Source organism: Larus michahellis, chromosome 2 (genome assembly GCF_964199755.1).
Source record: "Larus michahellis chromosome 2, bLarMic1.1, whole genome shotgun sequence".
Lineage (NCBI taxonomy): Eukaryota > Metazoa > Chordata > Aves > Charadriiformes > Laridae > Larus > Larus michahellis.
The window spans coordinates 52,978,292-52,999,864 of NC_133897.1; the positions used below are offsets into that span (position 1 = coordinate 52,978,292).

At 42.0% G+C, this 21,573-nt stretch overlaps 1 protein-coding gene across 6 annotated transcripts in view; it reads left to right on the top strand.

Annotated features, from left to right (window-relative positions):
* Positions 1-21,573, top strand: part of ELMO1 (engulfment and cell motility 1) — a 311,733-nt gene that overhangs the window by 217,933 nt on the left and 72,227 nt on the right. The window contains exon 1 of one of the 6 annotated variants that reach the window (XM_074575428.1): positions 9,649-10,242. The exons of the other annotated variants lie outside the window; for them this stretch is intronic. The gene's annotated coding sequence lies outside the window, so the exon portion shown is untranslated. Of the gene's footprint in view, positions 1-9,648; positions 10,243-21,573 lie in introns of those variants that run through there. 6 annotated transcript variants of the gene reach the window in all.

Below are 21,573 nucleotides of genomic sequence, written 5' to 3' on the forward strand. Positions count from 1 at the left end.
CCTTCAGAAATGTGAGGTCAAAAGCATTTCTTCAAAATTTTCTTGCTAACATTTAGGTAGGTATGTTTTACTAAATATTCACCACTGGCTATTACTGTAGCTCAGCTGCCATCGTAACTTGTCTAACCACAGTAACTCGTTAGCATATTTGAGCTCTAATACTTAAAGCAGGCAACATGTGCAGCAATTGCAGAGTGATGTTTTGCTGCTAGTGGATTGGTTTTGGGGTGCTTGTTAGTTTGTGGTTGGCTTCTTTTTTTTTTTTTAAGTGCTTGTCTTGTACACAGACCTCTGTTTTAGCTGAAGTTCCATTGCTTATAGGTTCTAGCTCTGTGCGCCTGTCACTCCACCATCCCAGGGAAGTTTCAGGTATTTCTTTTAAGGAAGGGTTTCTGACCAAAGAAGACCGCCATTTAAATTGACAGAACATAGAAAGGGTAAAAAAGGAAAAGGGAAAGGTGACGTTAACTAATTTTTAATTGGATAACAAGAATACATAAATGATGTCTTGCTGCATGTTGCCTGGAAAATTAGTGGTAGAGATGGGAACTTAGCCCACACTTCACTTGTCGGTGCTTTGATGACAGAACAACCCCACCTTGGTTTCTTTTCTCCTGTCCTTATACACAATTCTGCTAGTAAGGAGACATTTTATTTCTTTTCCTGTGGTGGAAGCACCTTCCACATTTAAGCAAAATATTTTCCCTGTGTTTACATCCTTTAAAGGTTAAAGTAATGAAGTGGTTAGACGCAGTGTTTGCTGCATTTTTGATGTAAATGACTGAAATGAAAATGTGTTGCCATTTGGGACAGTAATGAGAAGGATGAGGAAAAAATGAAGAGATGGCATTCACGGCGTCTTTCTGCGCGCAATCTCTCATGCACAACGTTAGTAAGCAGTAAAAATTACAGGGCAGTGACAAGAGAACTAAAGCTGTCAGAAATTAAAATTCCCTCTCTCTTTAAATGACCAGGAAGACTATAGTCATAAATGACAAATTTAATAATCACCCAGTATTTATCAGTATGTGCGTTATGTGAGCACAGCGTATGCGATGCTCGTTGTGATTACCAAGACAAACTAGGACAAGCTGTACTCACGGCAAGCCCAGGGCTGCAGCTGCCTTTGGGTGGGTGGCCTTCTGCGGCTGCCACAGATGTTAGAGATGCTCTGTGTCGGGCGGAAAAATCCACATATGAGACTGGGACCTTGAAAGTAGAAACCTGTACGCTCATGTTGCCTGGCTTCGGTACCAGCAACGGTGCTGTTATTGCCAAGGAGAGACTATGCCTCAGCCTTTCCAGAAAAAAGTCCCCCGCTGTCCAGATGTGAAAATTAGTTTCAGGCTTACACAGAAATATTGAGCATCACTAGACAGGACAACAGCTCAGGTGTGGAATTCAGCTGCAGTGGCTGCAGGTCCACTAGAAAGGTTGTCTGCAATGACTGTATCAAAAAAGAGTGATATTGGAAGCTTTACATGCTACAGAGCAAAGCTATTCTGATTAAACTGATAATTTTAAAATAAAAGGGCTGCAGAGGAACCAAGATAACCAGCAAATCACTTCTTTCTATTTTTCCAAATAGTACAAAGTATTATTAAAATAAAATTTAAAAAAAAGGCTGTTAAAAATATACTCAGGAATCAAAGGAAAAAAAGCAGGCAGAAAAATTTTGCAAGCACCATTAAGCTGCGGAAATTTTCCTTGGACAAGTTGCAGTACCTTTTCAAAGCAGCATATGGGGTTTATTCTGGTGACTCTAATTTTAACATGAATGGGAGTCACGTGGAATACTCCTGGCATACTGCTTTGAAAATATATCCCTGCATGATTAAGGAAGACTGAAATCTTTTTAAACCTCTATCTGTTTTTGTTTTTTTTTTTTTTTAAGCAATTCTGAAATGTTTTTAAAGGAAAGCATTAATGGAATGAAAATGGTCCAACCCTGAATAAAGCAGTAATGCAACAGGTAGAAATACTACGGGCTTAGCACTATAAATATGTTTGTGCTTCAGAGGCTGGGGAGTGAAGGGAGGAGAAAACTTGGGAGTTTATACCCACTGTCGCAACTGCCTCTGCATTGCTTGACCTTTATAAATTTTTCTCTTCACTTGGAAGATGAAGGAATCATTCCACCTACCATGTGCAAAGAGCAGAGAGTTCAACGAAGAGGGAGAGAGTACAAGGCGGGATTTGCCTCTGAGATGGCAAGCGTGGCCGTGCTGCAGTATTGACTGCATCTTTCGCTCACGGACGATGGAGACTGAAGAAATGTGTTTTCTGAAGATCGATTAGAGAGAGGCTCATTAGTGGGAAGGAAGTTCTGAGCAGATGCAACAGCCCCGACAAAATGAGCCAGAACACTGATAGAGCCGGGCCTGGTGTGTGGGCTGAATGTGAAGGAAGGTTGCTGGAGGGAGGTTCAGAGAGTCCTTTCTGACAGCCGGTCCTTCCTACCCATCTTCAGAGAAAACAGTCTTAACAGTTTCTTGAAATGTTTTGAAAAGGCTAAGACAGAAAATGTCCATAAAACTGTATTGATGAATACAGACATGAGCATAGTGAGGAGTATGGACAGTCGTCTGGTGTCCTTCCAAAGACGCAGAGAGGAAAGCTACTTTTTCTAATACTTTTTTCCTTTTTTTTTTTTTTTTTGCAACTGAGAATGTGAGCTTTATTTTTATAACCTTGCGTTTGTGTGGGCTGCTGCTTTAGTGCTTGAGGATCTCCTCTGATTGTTTGCAGTTTCTTATTGCCTGTCTTACTAATATTTATCTCTATTGTCATCACAGAGACACACAGGAAAAAAAAAGTTGCTTGCCGTTTCTTTTTCACAAAATCTTCACCAGTGAAACATTGTCTCGGGATGCTGAGCTCACCTGCCTTTCGTATCTGTTGAGTTTCGGAGTGGAGTGTTAATAAGCTTTGCTGGGATTTCTCCAGTTGTTCCAACATGGTTGCCACTTTCCAGACTTAAAAATGAGATGCAACAGGCAGCATAAAAGAAAGAGTATTTATGTCAGCCTTATTTAAGCAAGCGGCTTCATTTAAGCAAGCCTATTTATATAGCAAACTTATTTATACTCCATTTGGCTGTGAATGGGCGTGTGTGGGCATGCTTCTGTTGTGCATGCGACACGTGTTTGGGGTATGTATATTTGGCTGCACATTTCCATGTCCGTGGACTGAAAAAGTGGCTGTTAATGTCTGTGGCTGTTAAGCGTCTTCGAGAAGGGGATGTTTGCAAAGCCCAGTTTAACCTAGGGAGGCTCTGAAGCCCATGGGAACAGGCGCGCGTTGCCAGAGACTGACACGGTACAGGAGTGTTAGTAGCTCATTTTGCGTGCTCTGAATTGCCCTACGAGGGTATGGAGGGTATTGCCCTTTCTAGCCAAAGATAGACGTCCATTCAATAAATTACTCCTATTAGAGTATCCTTGCAAAAAAAATAACTACGTGGTAAATAGCCCTAGCTGTTCATTCAGCTTATGTGAGCATTAATTTGACTTTCATGCCTGCGTGAGATGGAAGCAGAGAGAGCTGCTTGTTCTCAAGAAAGCTCGTTGTGCACTTGCTGGACCCGGAGACTTAGACTTGGGTTTTCTGTTCTTCTCATTGCCTGTAGTCTTGGCAATCCCTTTCTGCAGCTCCACAGCCTTCTGACACTTACCCTTCCTGCAAGCCTGTGATGTGAAAGTAGTGTGATAAATGGTGGATAGGCCCCCATCAGCAGCTATTAAAATAATGGTTTGGAGGTCCTTCAACAGCTGCTGTGAAGGTGAATCAAAGCAAAGATAACTCTGTAATTGAGCTGTTTTCAGTACACTCTCCCTAAACATCATCAGCCAGCATTGTCATTCTGGTCTTAAAGGTGCATAATCACGCTAATACGGTTCCTCCAAAGGCTGCTGCGTGCCAGACTGTTACTCTTAAATAACGCAGAGCAGAAGCTTTTGAAATTAAAACACAAACGTAGAAAACTCTCCTGAATAAAAATCCCATTTCTTTTTCCAGAATGCCTAGGCAAGTGTAAAAATAGGGGTTTTAGAAATCCAGAGATGTTTGCTGACATCATCTATTGTGCCAGTCTTAAGGGCCTGTTGGAGAAAACCTGAAGTCCCTGCTTCAAGTCTCACAGTACTAGCCATCAGCAAGGGAGAGCATGAGTTTTGTGTGAACAGATTTAATCTTCCTGTGCAGCAGATGTGCTGACACATGGGCTTGTACAGTCAAGGGAGTAAATAATCTCCTGTTTAAGTAGTTCCTAAGTACCTATTTATGTAATTAACATATTAAAAAAAAAAAATCATGCATCATTATTTAAACGGTGAACCATGACAGCATCGGAGTAAGTTCAGATACCTAAGACAGTTGAATTTTTCCTTTATTTTGTCCCTCCTATTGTTCTTTGGTTTTGTTAAAAGCAGAATAGTAAAATAAATCATTCTGTTGCCATTTCATATGATGGAGTAGAGAATTAATCTGCATCTTCCAGAAGAAGAAAACCGTGATGCACTAATGAATAAGATGGAGGGGAGTGTGCCTGCACGTAAGAGAGGCAAGACCAGATATGTACATGGCATAATCTGTTTCGACAGTGTTAGTAGTACAGCGTACGTTCCTCAGTTCCCATCCTACGGAGACCAAGCATTAAAGGGGATGTCACCGACTCTTTGGATTGCAGATAAATCCAGCTTGTGTTGTTTCTTTGGCAGTCTGTGCAAAGCACGAGCTGGAGAAGTAACAAAAGGTAGAAGAATATTGCAGGTAAAATGCTGCAGTGATTTGAAATTGTTCTGTCCTGGCCACGTGTGCTCCAAACTAAGTGAGTGAAGGAGAAAACTGAGACAAAGATGACATGACTGAAAATTCTCTCAGCGTGTTACAAAGGGGTTTTGATGCAAAATTGTGATATGCATTTGAACGAAGAGGGCAAAGGAGGGAGCAGGGAAACCATAACCCTAACCGCAGATGATAAGTAGGTGATAGATTTGGCAGATTGCACTCATATAAGGTTGTAAAACTCACAAGGTGATTTCTGTGGCCCTTGCAGTTGTGTACTTAAGAGTGCTACGTAAGGAATCTTGAAGTCGATGATGTGTACTGTGGAACCTTTTTCTGTCTACTGTCTGGATTTATTATAATCGATTTGAAATTCTTCAGTGCCCTCTCATGCTATATGACTGCTATGTGTGTTTGAAATGGCAAGACTTAAAGGTTGCAGACAGCTGCAGGGGCTTGTGTATTTTAAGGGTTTTTTTTTTATATGATAGCTTACAAAGACAAACTAACTATGATTGTATAGGACACTGCCTCCAAACCTAAATATCACTTGAGGTTGTTTGTCACATAGGGCTCTGCTGTTTCCAGTGTCACGGCTAGAAATAATTTTCTTTTTTTTTGGTGTGCGCGTGTATCAAAATCTATCCAACTTCAAAACTATTCACTGTGACAGAATAATCTCCCTCTACACAGCACAGTTTCTCTTTCATCCTTTTTTTACACTGGGTTTTTTATGTGTGGTTGTTGTGGCTTTCTTCTTTTTGTTTGGTTTTTTTTGGTCGTTGTTTTTTTTGGTTGGTTTTCTTGGTTTTTTAAGATGGGGATATTTTGGTTCTGCATTAAACATGAAGCATTTTAGATCTTCTTGGAGTTAACACTGGAGGTGGAAATGGAGCCTACAGTCGTGCTGTCTAGACTAGGAAGTCTTCTTTCACCATTCAGACTACGTGTAATCATTTAGCAATAGGAAAACTGAGAAATATTCATGTCAGTTCCTGTAGCCAATTTCAGGATTGTTTGTAGGCTGCCTTTGGCTTAGCTGAAGAACTTCAGTTTTCAGAGAAGGTGAAGAAGTATTGCAGGTTCAACACCTCTAGACAGTCATCATCCATATTGCTGTTGTCTGTGTCCAAGGCTGTTGTATGAAACTCTATAAAGCTCTAATTTAATTTGTATAAGAGGAGTAGAGATTTTCTTCAACAAACCTCCCTGCACCTCGAAGGCTTTTAACATACATATGCATCCTGAGGAAGGGGGGGCAACTGGGCTAGTGGTGCAGGCAGAGACTTGCATGCTCCCTGTGCTCGAAGTACAGGAGAAGGCAGTGAATACCGAATGGGCACGTTGGTGTTTGGATGGTGGAAACCAAATCTGTCCATGCTTTGCAGAATGAAAGGTTCTGTGGTTTTGTAATTCATATAGACCTTCCCGGTGTGCTATGGTGGCAGATCACCTCTGAAGGTCATGTATAATCTGATTTGCAAAGCTGTGTTCCTGACAGTGTTTTCAGCAGCTTATATATCGCTTGGTGTTCCTAGTCAGATAAGCTCTGTGGTTCATAGTAAGGCTGTCTTAAGTGGCAGAAAGAATAGATATCTCTCTGTGCTGTGGCCCAGCATTTTCATTTTAATTTGGGTTATGTGTTGCTATCCAAAAGCTTCTTTCAGATGCATTAATATAAAAAAACAACCAACCAACCAAAAACACCTGCTGCTTTGAAATAAAGTGTAGAGGGCTCGTGGGAAAGGAGGCATAAGGTTTTCTGATATTGGGATTTGGGGGAAACCAAACTAGATGTGAAATGTGGCCTTGAAGGTTTCTGAAATATTTGCTTGTGTTTTGTTGTATGTATCTACACTCTAAGTCCTAATTGACACTTGGAGAATACAGATGTGGAAGGGAAATTTTTAGGTATTCCTGGAATAAATGAATAGGACTAGCTGTTCCTGGTGCAAATCAGCTGCTTCTACAAGTGGACGTTTGAAAGGGCTGGAAAGTTTACTGAGAATTGGCAGGTAATTTATGGCGCTGGAAGAGGAGTCACTGGGAGCCAACCAGTGAGTCTGTGACTTGGGAAGTGTTAGTAGGTTAACCATCTTCCCCATGTAGGTATCTAGGCTAAAAAAAGTAAAGCCCACGATCTGGAAGGATGAGTAAGCATTATATCACCGTTGATTGTTCCTCAGCTCCCACACACAAACAGGTCTCAGCTCATGACAGCGCGCTGCCGAGAGCTGCTGTGGGATTGGCAAGTAGCAGCTTTGGTGTGAAGCCTTCCTAGAAATCTTTGATCCTTTTGGTTGAACAACATCATTTTATCCTGCTGTCTTAGAAGATTTTTTGCAAATCTCATTTATTATGTCGCTTTGAAATTGGCTGGATTTTTCTAGCCTTGAATTTTTGATCTCCATTAAAAGCTTTCTTTTTTGTGCCCTGTCCTGCTTTAGAGTGCTGTGAATTTCTTAGTCTGTTTATTCTTGCACCACAACCTTGGGAGGAAAAGAAATGCAATTTACAGGGGAGATTACTAAGAAAAGAGGGTGACAAAGGGTGGGGTTTCTTAAAGTTAAATCTAACAGCTTGCTGTCGTCAGAAGCAGAGATCTCTGTCACTTCTGTTCCTTTCTTATGGCAGGAAAAGACCTTAAAATGGGTCTTCTGAGCTCTTGACTGGTTGCCCTAATCTGGGGCGCAGTCTTCTCCTTGTCAGTGGGTGAAATGCAGATGAAGAGTTTTGGAAACTGGGCCAAGGGAAGGTTTCTCTGGATACTTCAAAGTTGCAGTGATAATCATTACATTTGCCTGCAGCGGCGCATTGCTTAACAAGGCACAGCCTAATGAAGAGTTTTGGACTCTGTATCATACAACAGAAAGGAACAATTTATTTGATTAGGAAGCTTACCAATTTAATATTGGTTTAAAAAACTAATTTCAGTATAGAGACCCACTAGGAATGTGACAGTTGTTTCTTTGTGGTCTAGTAGCATTTCATGTATTTATTTATGGTTTGCATGACTATTTTAAGCTGTACATATTGACAATACTTCCAGTCCATAAGCCATGATAATAACAGCTAGCAAATTGAACGCTGGAACTGCTGAGCTGCTTCATCATTCACATGCAAACAATGGGGTATGCTCCACACCCTCAGACCACCCTCTCCCTTGTAGGATTTAGGTGGAAAGGAGGGCTGGGAGAGGGATGGAACTGGATAGAACGCTTTTTCCCCCCACCAAGTCCTGTCAGCAAATCTAGGCATTTTAATTAGTCACCCCTCCCCCTAAAATGCCCATTGAACGTCTTTCTGCAGTTTAATGTTTCAGAACTAAAAGAGTGACCGCAAAAGCCTGCAAGCTCACGGTAATGATTATGGCGATGGTGCTGCAGGAAGTAGGAGATGGTGCTGCTCTAAAGGAAAATGAAATGCCGGAAGAAGTACAGCATTGCAAGAAGTAAATCCTTATGGCATCCTGAGCCATTTAAAAAATACACTTCTCTTAAAAGCTCGTTTCTCTGTCAGAAATGATAATTGTGTGACAGATGCCCTGAAAAGCCAGATCTCCTGGTTTAGCTCTCTGGTTTTGGCCTTGCTCTTAAGCACTAGAGCAATGGGCTTCAAAGACCTTCCTGGACTCTGGAAGCCCACAGAAGGCTGGTAGAAGACATTTAACTAGGAGTGGCCTTTTATACAGGGAGATCTGGGAAACTACCCGCCAGACTCTGTCATGATGCGTTTTAAAATGCCACTATTTACAACAGCTAATGCAGTAGAGATTTGTTATTACAGTGATACAGGAATGTGGTTTTGTTTGTTTTTTTTTTTCAGAGGGGCCTTAATTTTTTATTCTTCTTTTAGTTAAATAAATGACAGTAAGTGTTCATGAAAAAGGAATGTGTGCTCCTTTTTTCCGCCTGAAATTCTTCTCTAACACCATTATAATAGTATGTCAGTGTCTCATAGTCTGTCTGGGCTTATCTTTGTCATATAAATGGATGCATTTAGGTATTCTCACCACTCTGCAGTTTCAGTAACAGAAGTGTGGAGAGGATGAAAGATTTTTTCAGGTGTCCTAGAGAAAGTCTGAGGAGCAGCCAGAAATTGCCCCAAACTGCCAAGTCCCTTTGCTTTCTTTCCTCTTCTGACCTAGTCATCTCTCCTTTCTCGTCTTGTCAGAGGGTAGCACGGAGATTTATACCTATGGATAACAACCCTTTTGTGAGTGAAGTTTTCCTGGTGGCGTGTTTCATCAGACCCTGGACAGAATAGCTAACATCCAGTGTAGAACTAGTTGTCTGAAGACTCAGGTCACTGCCTGTGGGTGCCAGATATAATTTTGGAAGCCCACTAGCAAAACAGCAGATTGTTTAGGGAATTTCATAACAGTCATGTCAGATTTTGACCCCATTTTGGACAGATGCAGTTTATGGAACTGGAAAGTGAAATGTGGTATTTTGACAGCCCATACAGCAGCCTTGTCTTGTGCTGGTCCACAGTTCAAACTTGCAAAATGAGTAGTGTGTATTACTTGGATACACAGGGGAGCGTACCTCCTTAGCAAATGCATGCATACGAGTGAATACCTCTCGTGTATATATATTACTGTGGTGCATATACACACTTCTCGTTCATTGTACATACACGTAACGCGGTGTGTTTGCGCAGGCAGAAAGCGAGCGTGTGCACAGCTCTGCCTGCTTGTACTTTCCCAGCGTGTATGAAAAGAGAAAGCAAACTCGCAGTCAAATAAGCGGCGCGAGCAGAGGGGGGATAAAAAAAAGGATGAGATTGCAGTTGACTATGAGCCTGGCAGCAGATGTGCTACACAAATCCAGCCCACTGCATCCAGGCTGTTTCCATGGCGATGGAGCGAGTAATTGTGGAGCTCCGGCGAGCTCCCCCGCGGCCCCCGGGTCCCCCCCACCGGGGCTACCTTGCTCCCTCCTGGCGAGTGCCGAACCCTATGGGAAAAAAAAACAACTCACGGGGAGCCCCAGAGATGGGGAGATCCGATTTCTGTGTTTTCCCCACCGTCAGCCGGTGGGATGCAAGGGGAGCGGCGCTCTTCCTGGGGAAGATGGTCTCCCAAGATGCTAAATAAATGGGCAGGAGTTTTTTCCCCGAAACGGGAGCGGGCGGCGATTGGCTGCCGTTGCCCGCCCGTGCCAATGGGAGCCCGATGGGACATCGGGTACCCGCAACATAAGCAAATCTACACGGCAGGCACGGGGAGCGGAGAGCAGGCGAAGGTGTGCAAAGGAAGGCGGGGGGGGGAGGGAGGGAGGTTTTTGCTCCTCTCACATGGCTACGCCGAGGACGGATCTCGTTAGAGAGCTTCGTCGGGGACCATCTGCCGCTCGCGCGCATTGTGCCTTCCGCAAAAAGCAGCATTAAGTCATTCGCTCGCTGTCGTGTGGGAGGCGAATTTGTCATCGGGAACGATGGAGCTACGGGATCTCTGTAAGTAAATCTGTGTACTTTATCCTGCTGTTTCAGCCCGGGCACAGATCAATAAACGGTGTTGAGGAATGGAAAAAAGCAAATTAGTAGCAACTGCAAATAGTGCGAAGGATTTCTTGATTTTGTTTCGCGTGTAGCGAGATGTGTTCTTCCTAATGATTTCAGGCATTGGACAAACTAGTTAGCTGTTTGCATCGCCTTGGTTGGTTGTTTAGCCTAATTATGATTAGTCCGTGGAAGGATGCTCTCTTCTTCAAGACGTTTCAGAATGCCTCCGTGTTTGAAAGGCAAGTGAACCACATGGAGCAGAATACTGGAGGCACAGAAGTCCGAGGTGCCCCCGTGTAGTCACCAGCATTTGTGGTGTCAGTATATTAACAACAGGCACATTATTACAATGGTTTGTAAAACACTAGTTCAGGCACTGAGCCAAGAAAACATGATTTGCTTGTTATCCATCACTGTCCTCAGCACAGAGAATCATTGCTTTTCCTGCCCTTTATGTTAGTTTTTCTTTTTTTTTCTTTTTTGATTAATTTCTTCTTTGGAAGAGACTTTAAAAAAAAAAGGATATCATTCAAAAGCATTCTTGTTTGTTGATGAAACAGGTGAGTGCATGATAAGTGTGGAGAGTTTCCTTTTTCACCATTGCGGGGCATGAGTTAGAAGTTGATTCCCTTGCCTGTCGGGACTCTGCTTTTGATTCTGTAAAGCAGAAACGGTATATTTAGAAGGGGGGGGGGGGGGAGGGGAGGGTGCAAATCTGTCCCTCCGTAACCCTCGGGGGTTACTTGAGTTACACCAGCCATGAATTTGGCTTAGCATTGTTTGTGTGTTGTCAGGTATTTGCTGTTAGACAGGGAGCTTTGCTGCACGGAGCTCGTGGATGACTCTCTGCTTAACCCTCTCGGAGGCTGTAGTCATCTTATCTGGTTTGTGAAAATACATAGGAGAGAGGGCAGAAATAGGAATAAAAAAACAGAAAAAACTCTGTATTAGTACTCTGTGCCTGAACTAGTCATATCTGTCAGGAATGTTATCGTAACCAAACTAGGTGCAAACATCATATGAAGCTGACTGCTTCTTAGGGATCCATTTTCGGTGCCTCGTATTTGTTTTAGAACTAAACGCACAACTTCCTTTCCCAATATTGGGAGCTGCTGGGAAGTCACATTGCTGCCTGGGAATCTCAGGCTGAGGGGGTGATTTTTAGATGTGGTTTAACTGGTCAGCTTTGCTTTTAAGATACTGCCTTGCAAGTTGTGGCAGGAAGGTGTGTCCATGGAGCTTATCCCCTCAGTTTAAAGGCACCAGTGTCACCTCAGATGTTGGTGCCGAAAAGAATGCCAGTGTTTTCATGATCTGTTCGAGCAAAATAAATTAGAAAGATACGAAACATAGAATTCAGTGCATCCATGCAGTGAGAGTGTCTGTTGGTGAAGGCTATAGTAAGCTCCTCTATGTACTTTTGAGTGTTTAACCCAATGTACCACTAATGCAGGAAGACCCCTCATTACGTTTGAATTATTGCCTTTTCTGAAAACATGGATGTAAGTCACTTCTCCCCATGTTTTCCAGGGATTTTTGGGTCACCTTTTATTGAAATGATGTCCTGGGAATCCTACGCACTGGGCTTAAAAACATAATTTTCCTAATCTGTGCAAAAGAGATGACTGTTAGCTCTTATTGCAAAACTTATGCTTGTTTAGCAGTGATGCAAGTGCCAAGAATGAAATTGTAAAAATGAAGCAGATATTTAGCTGCCATGTCACCTTCCCCTGGGGCTTGTATCATTCATTTGTATTTACTTAGCACTGGTGTAGCTGAAAATCCCATCACATACGGCAGTCGAGGCAAAGAGATGCGCCCACTCCCCGTCTTGGAGGTGGATGCTTTGATCTAGGCTGAGATATTCCATAAAAAGCTGAGGGAGAGCTTGGACTTTTGCACACCTGGGCATGGTCTGTTCCTGGCTCCAGGCTGGTCATTTTAAACATGTTTGGGATGCATCAAAATGAAGCTCTCTTGCATCTTTGGGTTCTTTTAATTCGATACCTACTACCTTCTGCTTTATTTTCTGATTGATAATGTGAAAACCGAGGAGAACATTGTCTTTTAAGGTCACTGCAAATCTTGAGATGATATTTTAATTCGTGTTAGTGCTCCAAGGATATAGTTCAAACAACATAAACCGCTCAACTTTAGTCACTGGCATTAGGCAAATAGTGTGTGACTGATAGAGTTCCTATATCTCCCATAACCTTGTTTGAAGGGATTTGTTTGCCTGTCTGTCCCTGTGCATTAGCAGATAAAAGGAGGGGCATGGGGAGGGAGAGAGACAGCCTATAACTGCTAAGCTTTGGATAGTGCGTTGAATGAGCCTGTCCGAGGGCTTCAAACCACAGTGGTGCCTGAGGTAGAACAATTCGTGTTGCAGTCAAAGGCACACTGGCATTAGATTTTTGACCTGACGGTGCAGAGAACCGTTGCTTGTCGTTAGTGCTTGGGGATGATCTATGTGGGAGAGGCATTTGAGATTCCCAGGCTATAAGAGTTCCAGCAACAGAGGAGTGAGTAGGCTTCAGTGAGAGCTGTGGCATGCTGGCAGCAGTTGGGAGGATGCAGAAGCTGAAAAATGCTATCTTGGGATAGCTTTAATTGGTTGCATTGGAAAACACTTGGTTTGATGGGCTCATATGTCTTCTAAAACGCTTGGTGCCAGACCAAATTGGCACACCTCCATTGACGTACACGAGAAGCCACCAGACATTGATCCAATCTTCAGTCTTAGGCTTATGTTTTTCTTGGAAGAGCAAGATTTTTTACAAAGGCAGCAGGTTATTTTTCCTCTCCGTTTGCCTCAGCAACGGTAATATTGAAAACCTGAGTGGAATGGGCATTCCACAGATTTTGACTTGTTTGCATGGGCTTTAAACACAATGGGTTATCCTTCATCTGCGTGCAGAGCCTCATTCTCGTATGTTAGTCCATACTGGGAGTGTAGAGCACAAATCCGGAAGGGAGGCTTTATACATATCCAGAAATACTAAATTTGAATGTTTCATTTTTTCCCTGGATCTTAACCCTTCTTCACTTTCAGTAAAAAACGTGGCCGTTCATGTTCTAGGTAAACAGATACTAAAGCCACCAGTCTTCAGTTTTGCCTCAGTTGTATTTTTTGTTTTCACCCCATTATTCAAGTGAGTAGGTACAACTTTTACACAAACTATAAACCAAGCACTCTCCTTTAGGTGGCTTGATGTGGTTACATCCAAATGAACTGCAGACCATCCTAACTCCAAATGAGATTAACATCTCAAATGAGAACAGTTGTTGGTTTTGTGTCTGGAAAAAAACATTTTAAGGAAAAGTTACTCCATGCTAGGACTTGGCTGACATAGAGCATCATGCCAAGTCCCAGAAAGCTCTCGCTCCCTGTTCAGTACACGCACACTTGCATCTCAAATGGCGAGTGCACACAACAAAGCAACACCAAGCACAGAATAAAAATGGAACAGCAGTAAAACAAAGACGAGTGAATCGTGAAAAGCCCATTGATTTGCTTGACACCCATTTTGTTCAACATTGTGCAGTGCTGATCTGAAAACTCCTGTGCGTCACAAAAAGTTTTCAGAACAATAAGAACTGTCAATTCCAGCAGATTGTACAGACCTGTCATTATTCTTCCATTGTCTTGAAGCACTAAGCGGCATACAGAGGGATTTTTGGCAGGAGTTCAGGAGTGGTCTCATAAAGAGGATTCGCTTGTCACTACCTCACGTATGTTATCATTTGCAATTAGAGTTTAGCCCAGCGCAGGGCCCTAGAAGCATGTCTGCCCCCATCTGAGTGTGCTACTGCTACGGTGGTGCTCATTTATTTCGTCTCTTAAAAAAAAAAACAAAAAAAAAAACAAACCAGAAACCACAGTTTTTTACTGTTCTTAATTGCAAAAATGTAAAAGCGAGAAATTATAGAAGTCTTTCTACATTTTGACTTGGTGTCTTCCAGAGAACTAGAATGCTGTAATAAATTAATATCCTGCCCCACCTGCTGCTCCTTCAGAAGGGTGAGAACAGCAGCAGTGACGGCCACAAGCAGAATTTTTTTATTAACTCCTTTTCTCTTGAGATGGTATCACTGGTACTTCTCTTGGAGCATCTGGATCCCCCTCAGCTCCAGTGAAGCAAAATTCCTTCTGCTTTGCCCCGTGTTGTTTCACTCCAGGTGTTTTTCCCCCCAGTTAAGAAAAAGAAGCGTGGGCACACCCCCACACCCACCATCATTAGGAACTGCGGCCCCTCTTAGGGACATGCCCTGAGGAGAAGCATGATGGGAAGAAAGATTGGTTTTGTATCAGAGAGACTCAATTTTAAGTTCTTTATCCAGAATCAGAGGCCATGTAACTGGACAGTGTTTTGTTTTTCATAGTTCCTTTTCCCAGTGTAGCATCGTCCGTATACATACCTCGCCCAAATTAAATGAAGGTCCAATACAGTAAGGGTCACGACATTCACTCTGAAAAATGAAAATACGAATTGAGTTATGCTTCCTTGGTATCAGTAACTTGCAGAACCCATATGTATTGCAATAAATCTGCAGCATTTTGAAAAGTCTGCAGGGCATAGATCCCTTTTTTGTGGACTTCACACAAATTCTGGCAGGTTTCGCTACTTAAGAATTTAGTGGTTTCAAAAAACTGTATGAAAGTCAGACCTCAGAGGACACGTATGACCTTCATACAAACTAGAACTTTGATGAGCTGTAGTTTGGGCGTTTTAAACTCCTCTGTAATGCACAAAATCAATCTTGTAATGGGGTGAAAAAGGAGATCTTCGTATTAATGCTCACACGCTGTCAAATTAATACATCAAATAGTACACTCTTATCCTGAATTGGTGGACTGCTTTTATCAGTGCTTTTGATGTGGCAAAAAAAGTGCTTGTTCCATAGCTACAAACCCAACTCTCTCAGTCTTCCCTTCTCTTTGAACTTCAGTTTTCTTAAGACTTGGAACATCCTGATAGAGAGAGCAGCTTTCACAGCTAGGTATTTCAAGATTCACATCCAAAGGCATATTAGAAGCCACACAAAGGGATTTTCTTTTAAACGAGGTTTTCAGATATGTGTAACCTTTTGGCTTGACCTCTGGATCCACTCCCAGTCTGCATTTGAAGAAAAAGAATCTACCCACGTATGGCTATCTCCAGTGAGATCAAAGCTGTTGCTGCATTTTAAAACCTGTGAGAATGAAATGATTATTAAAAAAAAAAAAAAAAAAAGCATAAGTGGGGGAAATGGTGAAAAGATTTGAATGAGTTCACATTTATAAAAGACATGCACCCACGGATCTTGGAAATGAAGGGAAGACTTTCAGGATTAGCTGCAGCTCTTCTGTTCAGAAGCAGCAGAAAGCTTCTTTATTTGTTAGCCTCACCAAGGTAATTAAACAGACTTGAATACATAAACAAAAATAGATTTTCTAGATCCTTACAAATATAGCTCTGCGAGCGTTTTGCAGTGAAAGTTAATAAGGTTCTAACTTTAGACTGGGTTTTCTGCCTTGTGCCTAACAAAAGCCACTGCAAAGGGCGGTGTTATTTTATACTGCCTTTGGAGCCCCTCGTCAAGGTGTGGTGTCTTTCCCAGTTTCCACCCTTCTCTGGAAAAGGTGGAAATTGTCATAGATTTATCCCAGCTCCAGTGAATGATTCCTCAAGGACTGCGTGACTGTCCTAGTAAGTATCTGCAGAGCGAGAAATGCAGCTCCATGCATCTGCTTGAGTTTTTCTGCTGTCCTTGCGTGAAAGCAGCAGAATGGCTTTGCAGAGCCTGTCTGCCTTCCGTGTAGACACATCATGGGCATAAGCCGCAGTGGAGTCAAGGTGTGCATTTTGCTGCATTGCGCCCTTACCTCCGCACAACGAGCCACGGCAGAGCCCTTGGCTTTCATCTAGCTGGGTTGTGCCAGAACGGGCTGGAGCTGCTGCCCTGTACCTCCTCCAAGGGAAGCACGTCCCAGTTTTTGTCACCGCCAGAAGGTTATCACCTCTGCATCTGATAATTCAGCATGATGCTGAGGAATGTTGTGTCTGGAAGAACCTTGCTCCGCAAGAAAACTCGTTCATCGTCCCTGTATTCAACACAAGGGGTTAAAATGTACCTGTGGCACTAGCCACAGGGAAGGGCAGGACCACAGGTCAGCTAGTCTTCTCTCCTGACTCTCTCTGTGCCTTCATAAGGGATCTTCTCCTCTCACCCTCCCCTTACTCACCTTTTGTAGGGTGGAATTAAGCCATTCGGCTGACAGAAGCTCCGCTTAACTTTCAGAAAGGGGAGCGTCCCTGACGTGAGACTCCTTATTGTCTCTTCAAGCTCTCGGGGTCCTGCTTTGAAACAGCTACAGCTGCAAAGAGGTATATGATGTTCATGAAACTTCTCACTTTTACACCACTAACTGCTTTGGTACAGAGTAAATAGGCAAAGGCTTGAGTTAGAAATACCTCTGATGCTTTGTAACTGCAATGGGAATTTGGTTTATATTTATATGTTAACAGTTGGTCTTGAATTCTTCCACCTTTAAATGATATTATAATCCAGTTAAATATTTAATAGAGGAGTGGAAAGTCTATTCACAGTTGTTTCACAAAAAAATTCCTTTGTTCTTACTTCCCAAATTACCTTTTAAAATCCCCTGTTCAAATTATCACCCTATCTCAAACAGCAACACAATGTTTTGGGATTATGCTTAGAATGTCTTAAGTCCCATTTTCAATTGCAAGTGGAATTATGTTCATTTCTAATGGTACAGAAAAGGTACAGGTGAATCTCAAAATAAGTTCTGCTTGTTCATGCATGAAATTATGTATCAGCCCACCTTTGCGTGCAGGATTTCCATCATTCGACTGAACTTTGCACCAATCACAATAACAGTTTTCACTGCTAAAGGTTCTAACCCAGTGAATTTCAAGTCTTTGAATTTTTATTGTATATTTAAGGTTATCAGCTAGAAATTTCTCACCAGGAATTTCTTTGGTGAAGTAAATATCAAGTGTTTCATGCATACACATCTGAGCATTAGCGTTTATCATGGATTTGGTAAGACAAACAATTGCTGGATGTGTGTCAGATTTTTTGAATTATAAGCCACTTTGATGTCAGGTTTCAACCAAGACGAAAATAGTCACCTTTCTAATTCTGTTAACTATTATTGGGTATTAGTAATTGAATTAAACTCTTTTTTTTCAGTCAGAGAGATACACAACAGATTTGTAATATGAAAAGTATAGGAAAACCCCACAGCTAATTATATGATTTTAAATTTAAACGCCAGAGCTCGGTTGCTGCTTGTTCCAGAAGTTTGCCTGAGCTATGATTTAAAGGCTTTATAGCACCAAAATCCCAGAGGTTGTTGCAGTTTGCAATGTGGGCTGCCAAAAGGTAATCACAGTCTATAGTTCTTGTGGTTCTAAAGAAATGTGCGCATTTCATCATGATCTCCTGCACAGGCAGACACCTGGGTCTGAATCCAGATCCTTTTGGATCATACCCTTGATCTGTGTCCTCCTCATTGCCTCTGCATCGTTAGTGCAGGAAAACTGTGTAACCTAATGAAGGGATTGTGCATCTCGAATGCCACAGCGCATTTGGATCATCTATCTATCTGTGGCCAATGCCACGGAGCACCCGTGAAAGGTGAATGCAGTAGGTCGTGTGGGAGCTTTGGTGCAGAGCGCAGCGGTCCTGCTTCGCAATTCCAGTTGCCTCAGCAGTATTCATCGCGTATATGAACATTGTGCTTAGGGTGCAAACTCAGGAGCTGTTTAAAAGGAACACCAGTGCAGAAGGCGAAACCTTGGCTGTGTTGAAAGAAGCATTAAAACTCCCATCAGTTTCAGGCTGGTCCCCAGAATCAAGGGGTTGTCTTTTCCTGTGGAGTGAAGTGGTCAAATTGTACCATGAAGTCAGTCCAAAGGCACCTCCTCCTAAGGAAAATGAAAGATGTCAAAGAGCTCTATGTGTCAGTCACAAAACAAGCAAAAATTTTGATTACAGATCTATAAAAAAAGAATATTTATTCCACCAGGGATAACAGCTTTTTGCTTGCTTTGCTCTCAGGATGCAGGGAGAAAAGAAGAGAAAGAAAGTACTTGTAGCCAAGTTGGCTGCTACAGTCCGGCAGCACAGTCAGTCAAATTGTTTCATCATTCCAGGTCATTCTGTAATAGCACTGATTTATATCGCTGCCGTGCAATTGTCCCCTGTTGATAATTCCAGTTCCGTCAAGAGATGGCAGAGATTTTGCTGAAAACCCACGAGCTCCTCTTACCTGCAGCGAACAGTAGGAGAGCAGAGTAAGACTTTCATTGAGGCCTATAAATAGTCCATGCTAACCCTAACAGCCTTGAAGACGTAGGGAATCTTTTTTTAAAAAAAGAATCCACTATTTTTAAAGCCACATTGACTCAGCAGAAGTAGACGTGTCTGGTTTAGATCATGAGAGGCTGATAATCAAACCCGGCTGTGAATGCTTAGCTCTTTAATTCTGGCTGTAACATTTTACATTTATTTTAAGTCCGCAGTAGACTGGCGCAAGTCTTGATATAATGGCCAGAGAAGAGGCTGCTACATTATTGTATATAGTAAAAAAAAATAATATCTTAGTTACAGTTTTTACATTTTAGTTTTCTTTTTCTTCAGTTTTCTCTGTGTTTGTGAGAAAGACAGAAGATAATTAACTAAAGTGCATTTGATTTATATCTAGGAATAGATTGCTTAATAACAAAGTCAGTAGTTCTTCGTTGTGCTAAGCCGAACTAGTCACAGGAGCCATTTTATGTATTTCAGTGGGATTACTCCAATATGCAAATGTTATCTGAACATGATTTGAGCTACTTTGAAAAGTAGATGACTTTTCTTAGGAAAGCTGAGTCCCTTGGTCTTGGGGACAGAAGCTTTTGGAATTTTAATAGGACGCTAGTATGCAAGAATACGATTATTAGAAATTACTAGAAAATCCAGTTTTATGAAGTAGGAGGAGATAACCAGGAAGCTTGATGTTGCTGATGTAAGAAGAAGTATGGTTTGCTCTGTGTGTATAGTTGTTATAATTAATCTAGGACTACTTCACCTTTGGCTTGCCCTGTGGTCCTAGAAGACTTCTTACTAATACAGTTCAGAGGCTCATCGCTGGAAATGTAAATTTCTGCAGAACATGCAGATCTCTGTATTGGCAGGTTATTTTTATTTTTGCTGTGATTCTAGGCAGACTTAAAAGGCATCTTTAAAAAAAGTAGCTAAATTAATACATATACCATACTGACAAAGGTATAAGTGAAACAAGGCTGTACAACAGCCTAAAGATTTTTACCTATCATTCAAGTTATTTTCTTGCTGGTATCAGTCTTGAGGAGGAGTGGAGTTCTGAAAATATTTTACCCGTAAAAAGGTTTTTGGTGTGAGTTTGAAAAGGAAGAAAAAGAGCAGATTTCTACTATTTTATGCATATTTTCAGGTTTGATAGAGACGGAAGATTAAACTGCATGTGTTTGACAGTAGCATTTGATCACTGGAGTGAGAGTCTGTCTGCTCTGCTCTTAATCCTGTGGTAATTCGGGATCCTTAACCACTGATTTCTAAATGTGATAATCCACAACCACTGCAGTCAGTTGTGTTGGTCTCATCAAGACCCACACTGGGCTTTCTGGTCTTTAAAAAGAAAGTAGCTTAACCTAGCAGCCAGCTATGTGGTGTTGGATTTTCTTTTAAATGAGTTTGGAAGGTCTAATAGTTGCTTTCAGTGAAATGCTTAGATGTCATTCTTCTCTTTGGGTCTTTTGCGGATGGCCTTACTGCAGTAATGACGAAAATTATCCCTGCTTAGGAATCTCACCTCTGTTGAGACTCAAGTCAGCATCATGAAAAAGAGCTTTCTTATACCGGCTGTTCTCTTTGCTTGCTGATCTGGCAGTCCACCGTGTTCCCAAGTGCTTTGCCACAGGGTAAGTCAGAGAGGAAACCTCACGGTAACCATCAAAGATTTCCTTGAAATATCAGCATGAGCTGGCTACGGCACCTCCAGTGCAGATTTCCTACCCTAGACTGCTATTAGAAAGAAAGAGAAGGGGAGATGGTTCTTAAGCATATCACAGTGCAAAACACATACCCCAGCCCCAAATGCTGTTAATGAACCTTCAGAATTAGGTGGATCTTTTTTTAAATACTAAGCAATTTCGCCTTATATTCCTCTCAATTTTATTTTAGAAAATCACTCCTAAGATAAAGGAATTTAGAAGCGTAAATACATGGATAATGCTACAAAACCAGTGCCCCTGTTTTCAACAGTACAAGTATCAGACTGTAGATGTTTATAGCTGCCATCTCGTAGATTTTCACTGACACCAGTGGGCACTGAAAAGGAAGAAAAAGAGCAGATTTCTACTATTTTCTATAGTTTTATATACTGTAATATATATACTATAGTTTCTAAAGTATAGGAGCAAACTATCAGGTTTGCTCCAGCTTGCTCTTAGAGAGGCATAATAAATTCTACATTGGCCAAATTGATCTTCTGTCAGAAGCTTCCCTCTAAGCATAACACAGGAATAAGCTGCAGACACACACAGGGTGGTAGCTAGCAGGCTGGCTACCTATTAGATATATACTAAGGTAACGTGTAGATTCTATACCCTCTGTGCTCTTTTATCATGTAGAGCGGCAAGAAGGTCGTGTCTTCTGGAGATCTTTAGTACACTACTTAAACCAGGAAAACTAATAAAGGGACTTGTCTCCAAAGCTCTGAAAAGGTGAAATCAAAGTCAGTCTCTCTGTGCATTACCAGAGCAGAGTGATGGCCAGAAAGTACTCAGCAAAGCCCAAGGGAGGAAAGCAGGTTGCAAGTCCTTGCAGTGTTTGAAGGCAGAGAAGAATTAACAATGGGAAGAGCAGAACCGTAAGCCAAGATTTGCTGTAGCTGGCAGTCTGCGCTGTGAAGGGAAGAGGGAACATTCATGCCATATCCAGAATGGAAATATGAAGACCAACCTTGGACAAGAAGATTTCTTTGTGTTTGGCAGGCATGCTATCTCTGAGAAGCAGCAAGGGAGAAAGCACTATCTCATGGTGCGGTGGGTGACAAAGTCAGACTGACACAGTCTGCTTCAGTTCCTCCATCCACCACAGATCTGTTGTGGCGCCTTGAACTAAGCAAGAGAACTTCACTCTTGCTCCCTGGCTTTCCGCCTCTGACACATGTGAGCAATAACACTGTCTTGAGTTAATGGGATGTTGCAGGTATAAAAGACACTGAAGATTGAATGCTGTGGCTCAGAG